The sequence below is a fragment of the Danio rerio genome, chromosome 5 (assembly GCF_052040795.2).
Source record: "Danio rerio strain M-AB ecotype USA chromosome 5, GRCz13ab, whole genome shotgun sequence".
In the NCBI taxonomy this organism is placed as follows: Eukaryota; Metazoa; Chordata; class Actinopteri; order Cypriniformes; family Danionidae; genus Danio; species Danio rerio.
In genome coordinates, this window is record NC_141025.1 from 62,607,496 (window position 1) to 62,616,544 (window position 9,049).

Sequence of the window (9,049 nt, forward strand, 5' to 3'; positions counted from 1 at the left end):
GTGTCTTGCCCCTCCTCACCACAGTCTGTCTCTCTGGTTGTATTCTGTGCCAAATGCTTGCAGTCAGGGCTTTTCTCCAGGGCCGGGTGCATCCTCAGGTCGCCTGGTCTATTAAAATCAAATTGAAGATAAATGATCTGCAAATTATGTCCAAAGTAAGTGAAAGGAATTGACTTTAATACGGCTCTGGGGGACTAGAAGATGCAGAGCTTTACTAACAAATCTTTACTTAGAAACAAAAAATAACACTTTTAATTTACATAATTGTTGTAAAAGTCTAATTAAATTGTATTTTTTTTTATCGTGGCATGACATTGACTATAAAGACACTTGGTGTTAGTGATCTGAAAAAAACTTGTCAACAATATTACATTTGGTATAAAACTTCTAGCAACATCTTTTGTGCAAAGTACTGTATATGAATGATTTCTCAAGTTTTGTTCTTGATTTTCATGGATAAAATGGATGGTTTTAATGTTACAAAGCAACTTGTTGAATAAATTTACACTTAATTAAAAAAAAACTTTATGCAGATTAGCTTTGAATATTTAAAAAAATGCTGTCAATGCAATAAAACAATCACTATTAATCTGAAAACATAGTCTAAAATGTTATTTCGTTGATAGGTGGCACTGTGGCTCAATAGTTGCCTCACAGCAAGAAAGATTGTTGGTTGGAGTCCCAGCTGGGTCAGTTGGCATTTTTGTGTGAAGTTTGCACTTTCTCCCCTTGTTGGCATGGGATTCCTCCGGGTGCACCGGTGTCCCCCACAATCCAAAGATATGCACTATAGGGGAATTGAATAAACTAAATTGGACATATAGTGTTTGTGTGTGTGTGTGTGTGTGTGTGTGTGTGTGTGTGTGTGTGTGTGTGTGAATAAGTGTGTATGGGTGTTTCCCAGTACTGGGTTGCAGCTGGAAGGGCATCTGCTGCATAAAACATATGCTGGAGTAGTTGGAAGTTCATTCCGCTGTGACTGTGGCGACCTCTAAAATAGAAAAGGAAAATTAATTAATCTGTTTGGTTTAAGGTTGTTAATAAATATGTGATCCTGGACCACTATACCAATCTTATGTTGCACAAGTGCATTTATAACCAAACATACATTATGAAAATGAATGAATTAGTTGTTTTGTTTAATGTAAAAAAACAACAACAAATATTGTGTGTGCATACAAATATATACAACTACAAAACCAGTCATAAATGTAAATATTATCAACTAAGATTTAAGATAGATGTGCTTTCCATTGATGTCTACATTGTTAAACAGGAATAAATGCAGCTATTTAAAAATCTAGAATCTGAGGATTCAAAAATATCTGTGAAAATCCTCTTTAAAACGTGTGCCTATAGCAATGAATATTACTAATTTCAAAAATCAGCTTTGACATATTAACAGTAGGAAATTTACAATATATCTTCATGCAACATGATTTTTACTTTTCTTATGACTTTGATAAGACCAAGATGGCTACTGTTGCACATTTTGTTGACTAAAAGTTGCATTGCAACTACTTCTCATCTGATATTGCTCTTTCAACAGACATTTAACTGACTATAAGCAAGTTTGCAAGTACATGTCAACTTACACTAACCCTAACCCCAACCTAACAGTCTACTTAAAATCCATTGTGACTGCTTGGCATGTAGATGCAATTCAAGAAAATGTGTTAAAGGGACCATCAAAATAAAGTGATACCAAGACTTTTGGCATAAAATAAAATTCTATAATGTATTTTGGCTATTGATATGCCTGTACAACTTAAGATTGGTATTGTGGTCCAAGGTCGCATATTTATTAACAGCCTTAAACTAATAAACAGATATTCATTTATTCATCCATTCATTTTTCCTTTGGCTTAGTCCCTTTATTCATCACAGGTTGCCACAGGTTGGAAATGAACCGCCAACCTATCCAACACATGTTTTACATAGTAGATGCCCTTCCAGCTGCAACTAAGGACTCGGAAACATCCACAGACACTTATTCATATAAACTATGGCCAATTTAGATTGTTCAAGTCAATTATAGTGCATGTCCTTTGATTGTGGGGAAAACTGGAGCATCAGGAAGAAACCCATGTCAACACGGGGAGAACATGCAAACTCTACAGAGAAATGTCAACTGACCTAGTCGGGACTCAAGCCAGCGACCTTCATTCTGTAAAGTGACAGTGCTAATCACTGAGCCACCACGTCGCCCATAAACAGAAATTTTATATGATAAATATTAATATTTTACCTGTTTTAATTGTTTTGTTTCTGTACTCTGGTAAAGTGTTAATTAAATTAAACGGAAGTTATCTAAGTTCTCTAATATATTAAAAACACTGTGTCTAGTTTAACACTATAATCACATTTATACAATTTTTTTTACCACTTTTTTAATTAACCAAACATTAGCTACATTTCCCTCTACCTATTTTTATGTGCATTTGGATATGCTGGAAAAAAATAGTTGATGGAAAAGCCAATACGCATTAATTTTGAAAATAAGCTTAACTAAGTAGGATAAACTTTTTATCCGATAAGAAAAGATGCACATAAACTGCGATGAAAACACTTTTACCGAACAAATTCCAGTATGCTCATTAAAAAAGGTCATGTGATGATAAAGGTATGTTTGAATGGACAAACCAGCAGGCTGATCACACTGTAAAGCATCTGAAATGTTGCTTTAGTCATTTTAAAACACCTTAACCACACTGTAAACGATTTCTGTTGTTTTCACGGTATTATACTGCATTTCTCAACAGTTGTTTACTGTATAAGCTGTGCACAGTGTGTTACTGTATATATTGCTGTTTTCACAGCATGATAATGTATTCTCAACATTTCCATACTGTGAACATGATTAACAGTATGCTACTGCAGATTTTACAATGAATTTTGGGGAAAAATCAGTTACTGTGCATCTAAATACAGTACTGCAAATGACCATGAAAAACTCTACACACACTTTATATTATTATTATTATGTTTATTTTATTTTTTGACAAAGTATTTTGTAAAGAAAAATAAACTAACCAGTTTCTTCAAACTGTTCAGTGCATAAAACTGTCCCCTGGTTTTCCATTTTTGGGTGTACTGCACCTTAATTTTATAAGCTTAACATGAAAATATTAAATCATTTTTAATCAACATAACTTCGTGCTTAACCAAAATGTAAACTGGAACAAAAGTAATTGATTCATGAAACCAAAGTCAGCTTAAATGTCAGAATGACCAGCCTGCTTTAGACGGATTCATGAGGTTAGGGCACCCGTCATCACCATGGAGGTCACATCTCCGCATTTTCAAAACAATATTTTCAAATACGCACCATCTCTATAAATAAACCACAGACTTGAGTTTAAAACAACTACATTCCCGCATGAAAAACGGTTAAAACTAAATTTCATAACGCATTCATTATAGAGCCATCTAAGACCGGGGCAAGTCTCACATGTCTAGCCGATTATAACCTCGTTTCGCCGGACACATGAGTGATGATGGACACCATGGAGGTCAGAATCTCCGCTATCGGCAAAGCACGCTTAAAATTTACACATGATATCTATAAATAAACCACAGATTTGAGTTTGTAAGAACTACATTCTCGCATGAAACACTGTTAAAATTTCATTTCGTGACATATTAAACGCAATATTTATAATATTAGCTGGGCTTTCTCATCCGCCATTACCATTTGCTTGTTGATGTGAAATGAATTCCAAAACACTTCAAACAAACTTTATTGTTATTGTCAAGGACAGATATATGTAATAATTTCGCTGGTAAGGTGAATAAAAAACAATATTGTAATCAATATCACGTTTGCACTGGTTCGGTTCAGCACTCGAGCGGCTCTGAATCGTATTGAACCGAATTGAACCGTTTGCTCGGGAATTATTTGATCACACGTATTCACAAGCACATTCAGCAATATGCAATTAGTGTATAATTAGTGTATAAATGCGTGTGGCCAAGCAGTATAACGAAATAGTAATGAATCATATACAAAAAGGAATCGGTTTTAGGCGGATTCGATTCTTTACTGTTCACTAAGGAGCCAATTCATAGAACCGAACGGACACGACTCGACATGCAGGCAACGGCTTTCCTAATTAGAAATTCACCTGTCGTCTTTCATCCAGCGAATTCATCCTCGGTAAGTGTTTTAAGTCAAATTCTGTCCGTTAAAGGATTGTTTTGTATGTATTTCTGTGTATTGTGTGTGTAATTTAAAAGAATTAACCAAGTGACATTAGTTGTAGGTTCTTATGTTATGTCACGCTATCCGTTAACAAATGGTATTTTAAACAAGAAATAACAGACGCCAAGCGGTCATTGTAGTGTTTGCGAGGTATTAGATACAGTGAGTTTATCTTGAGTGAGTTTTTGACCATACGTTAAGTTACCTGAAAAAACATAACTTTAACTTATTGTAACTGCATTAATGAATTCTCTATTTCAGCACAACACTGAGATGAAGGCGAAGTCACCATGAAAAGTTAAACGTTTACCGTTAAGGTAAGCTCTGGTCTTCACATAGTCATTTTGACTAAGCTATCATTATGGTAAAATTTTTCAACTGTAAGTTAGTTAACGTTATTTAAACTAAACTCATAATGAAATGAGTCTTAACTGTTTTATTAAATGGAGCTGAAAATTAAATGCAGTTGAATTATTTTAAGCTAACGTTAATATTAATAAAACACATATTAATTGTCTATTTCTCAATAATGTTAATGAGCTTGATGTATAGTGTGTTATTAATTGTACATTTAATTTTTGGTGTCCAGGTGTACCTGAGGTGAGTGTACGTTCTGAGTACACAGATGTAAGCCAAAGTCATTATCACTATCTATATATATATATATATATATATATATATATATATATATATATATATATATATATATATATATATATATATATATCCATCCTATTCTAAGATAAATTGATGGGGTCAGGGAATGATTTGTGTACAAATGTATTTTAACCCCATACAGATTGGTATGGTTGTACCATAGATTTAGATTAATTAATGTTAAGTCTTATTTTACTCTTATTATTTTTATATGTTTTTCAGCTACAGTAATTGATGTTGAAAAACTGATGCTACCAATCACTCCTCACTTGATTTATCAAGGTAATGTTGATGTCTTCCTCATTTTGATTAGATTTTTAAATGTCAAGTTGTTCACAGATTTGTTGTGAGGAGTTTCATGTACAACCTCTTTTGCTTCTTCCAGGAGTTCCTAAGATAAAAAAATCTGGTGTTAAAACAGCCACGGCTATGCTATTTGCCTACCAAGTGCTGAGTAAATATTAGACAAACAATTTTTCTATAACTGTTGTCTTTGTGTTTATTAGCAATTTTACTGGGCGTATGTGTTTTTTTTTTTCAAACAGCCTGGAAACTGTAAGTTTAGTTCAATATGTTATTTTATGCTATTCATTTTTGTCTTAACATGGATTGCATGTTGAAGCTATCGTTTTATAGTGGGAAAATGTAAAAGAGAATAACTGAATACAATGGCATAATGATTCTGCTTGTTCACAGAAGGTACTTGATTTAGTTTTCCTCAAGCGACACATCAGTTTTTATGACTATTGCTTGACACTTGAATTGAAGGGACAGTTCACCCCAAAATGAAAATAATAGCATCTTTGGCATCCTCCACTTGTTTCAAAATAGTTATATATTTATTTTGTTCCGTTGAACACAAACTCGTATTTTTTAAAGAAATTTGGTTCAAATATGGATGTCAATAGTTACTGGTTACTAACATTCTTCAAAATATCTGCTTTAGTTTTTAACAGAAATTCAAACTAGTTTAAAACACGTGGAGTAAATAGTGGCAAAATAGTAAACTATTCCTTTTAAATATTTTATTCTGAGACTTTTATTTATATGTGTCTTGTCTTTTGTCATATTGTCCTTCTAGCTCAGATTGTGATGGACCTGGAATGCGACACCAGTTACTCTTAAGACAAGAACCGAATAAAGCACAGATGTGGAGGGATCTGCAGCCAAACTAACTGGAGGGAAGGAACCTTTAGGTAAAAACACCTGCTTTATTTAGATCTGAAGTATTTTATTTGACATAGAGATTTATTGTTTTAATTCTAATTTAAAGCAAACAAGGTTGAGCGCCCCTGGTCTAAAAGCTCAAAAATGCTGTTTCCGTGATAAGGTTAAATGTAGTTTAGAAATAGATTCATTAGGATCAATGCTTAAAGTAAACATTTTCTTCTCTCTGTAGACCAAACATGTTTACTATCCCTCACATTTTAATAAATTGTTTCTGTTTTTGTTTCTTACAGTGTGGGTGAACATACTACCTGGATGTCCAACAAAGGCTGCACCAGAGCTCATTTGATAGCACATATTCTGTCCTGTCTACATCTCTGATGACCTGGAAGTGCTTCGACATCAGTGAGTAATAAATCTTTATATTGTCATGCATACAGGATTTCTGTAAGCTAAGCTTTAATGTTAGTTTGTAGTCAGCAGTGACTGTTTTAAAAAATTAAGTATTTAAATTATTCTCAACGTTTTACTGATGCTGTGCACAGTAACGTTATGATGATTTAGTTTGAGGAAATGTCACTGGAGAGGTGTTCGTATAAAAAATAAATAAAAGAAATTGTATGAAATAACTCGATAAAATGTATATTTGTCTCGCTGACATGCCATCACTGCTGCATATTGAAATACAGTCATTCGAATTACAGCAGAATATTACCACAAACATTTCATGAAGTAGGCTAGACTGCTCTTTAGTTCTCTGTTCTCTATTCAACTTTAACACATTTCCTTATGTCGCTGAGCCTCTCTGCAGATTTTGCCAAAAATGAATGCTTAGTGATTACTTTGTTTTATGCAAACCAAATATCAGTAACTTATCATTAGCATTTTAAAAAAAAAAATCACCCACAGCTTTCATGTTCTCTAACGCAATATTGTCTGTAAGTTAGAAGTGGATTTATACGTGTTAAAAGCCTAAAAGTATTTTATTAACATTAGTCACGTTAAATTAGATTATTTTATTTATTTAATTTTAAATATGTAGCCTCTTAAAGTGAGAATGAACTGTGTTTACCCCTCTTAAATCCGTGGAAGCACTAGTAGTGTGGAATCAGATATTCGAGCTATACAGAGTCAGACATTAAGTTAGGATGAGACTTTATTTTTTACACACCTGTGTGGACACCTGACTAACGATCTTCAAGAACAATGCCCGCTGATCTTTTCCCCATTAACGTTAGTGTAATTGTGAATTGACAACAAACTGTATTTCACCAACAAAAACAATTAAAAAACTGTTTTATATATATATATATATATATATATATATGTATATATATATATATATATATATATATATAAACAGCAGTGCAGTGTTTCGTTTCTGAATTAATTAAATGGTTTGAGGGATGATTAGTTTTTACTTCAGTGATTGATTTTGCTTGTCATTTTTGCAGGATCATCATCATGCTGCTGCCCTTTTTCACTGTCCCTTTCCACATCATTTGGCCTTCATCATTTCCTGTCTTGTAGCAGTATTTTCACCTGTTTTTAAAATTGTAATAATTTTTGATGCATTAATTGTTGACTGGCTTTAATGATCAATTGTTTATTAGTGTTCTGTTGCTCTGTTATATTGAATTATTGCTACTGTTTTAGCATGGTTTACACAATAAACCTTTATTGTGAAGTTAAAGTTTCAGTTTCTTTATTTCTTGTACGTCTTGAACAGTTAAAATAACACTTGTGCAATTTTTGAAAATTTTTTACCCATTATAAAGTAGCACTATTAAATAAAATAAAACAACATTTAATAACTGTAAAATACTATACAGTAGTAATGAAAGTAACGTTAAAATACCGTAGTTCTTCATGGTAAAAATGTACAATAAAATACTGTTTTCAGTTTTGCAGTATGTGCACCACTACTGTAATTAGTGTTACAGTAAAAATCAACAACAGTAAAATGATGTATTAAATTTTACAGTAAATGTAATACTAATGTAATTAGTATTACAGTAATGTTACTGTTTTATGAAATACAGCAGCTACTGGATAATTGTTGCCAGTAACTTACTGTTAATTTAACAAGAAATCGTTTACAGTGCATCTCAGTAATAGTGTTATTATATTATTAATGACCTCCAGAATCAAGAGCATCTGAGGCGCAAGTCATTTATTAAATGAAGAATAGATTCATGCAGCTTCTCATACTGTAGCAAGCTTAGTTTTTACTGTTGATATTTGGCACCAGCCAATCAGAAAGTGATTATTTTGTTTGCTTTGACTTGTTGGATGGAAACGCTACTTTATTGGAACGTCTTTTATGTCTTTTTAAGTTTTAAGCATAAAGTTAATTCGCATTTTTAGATGGAAACATAGCTATTGACAAATTCTGAGATATTCCATGTTGTGCGGTGAATTGTGCATCCCCAACAACACATCACAGCCCTAATAAGGAGAATTGTGAAAGTTGTAGTATTCTATATCTGAAGCTTCAGACTTATGGTTCATGTCTGACAAATTAGTATACCCGTAAAACAGTCCTAATGATGAACAAAAGAAAAATGTTACTATATTATTGAGTATCTGAAATGCATTTTGCATGTTGAAGCCACATTTACATCAGAAGATTTGGTTACACTTTAAAAATACAACTGCTGCTATAGGGTATGCACAGCTAGTGTTTCTTCCCATACCGATAAACTTCCATTGAAAGGATAATGTGACTTTTTTCAATTTTATAAGGTTCTTTTTACAGCATCGATGTTGTAATGTGATTAAAATACAATCAGTTAAATAACTTGAGCGTTCATTTCGTTTTTCAAGTGTAAAACAAGATAAATAGCCTATTGGACGCATGCGGATGTCAGCATCTGTGTAGAAACTCTATTGAAAATACTGAAGTAAAATAAATGTGAATAAATAAATTAAACCTGATGATTTTGTAACTGCATACAGTTCACCAGAAGCACTTGACCCAGGTTACTGACAAATTAAAAGTCCTTTTGCATACTTCTGCATTTA

At 32.8% G+C, this 9,049-nt stretch overlaps 1 long non-coding RNA gene across 3 annotated transcripts; it reads left to right on the forward strand.

The window, feature by feature from the left end:
• The first annotated feature begins 4,028 nt into the window (after positions 1–4,028).
• LOC137495639 (uncharacterized) lies at positions 4,029–7,718 on the forward strand. Of its 3 annotated transcripts, XR_015491869.1 has the most exons (8): positions 4,029–4,156; positions 4,463–4,518; positions 4,791–4,828; positions 5,081–5,140; positions 5,244–5,312; positions 5,940–6,054; positions 6,319–6,430; positions 7,480–7,718. It is a non-coding gene; the product is annotated as an uncharacterized LOC137495639 (long non-coding RNA). The 3 variants fall into 3 exon arrangements; XR_015491867.1 differs by lacking the exon at positions 5,244–5,312; XR_015491866.1 differs by lacking the exons at positions 4,791–4,828; positions 5,244–5,312.
• Positions 7,719–9,049: the final 1,331 nt, after the last annotated feature.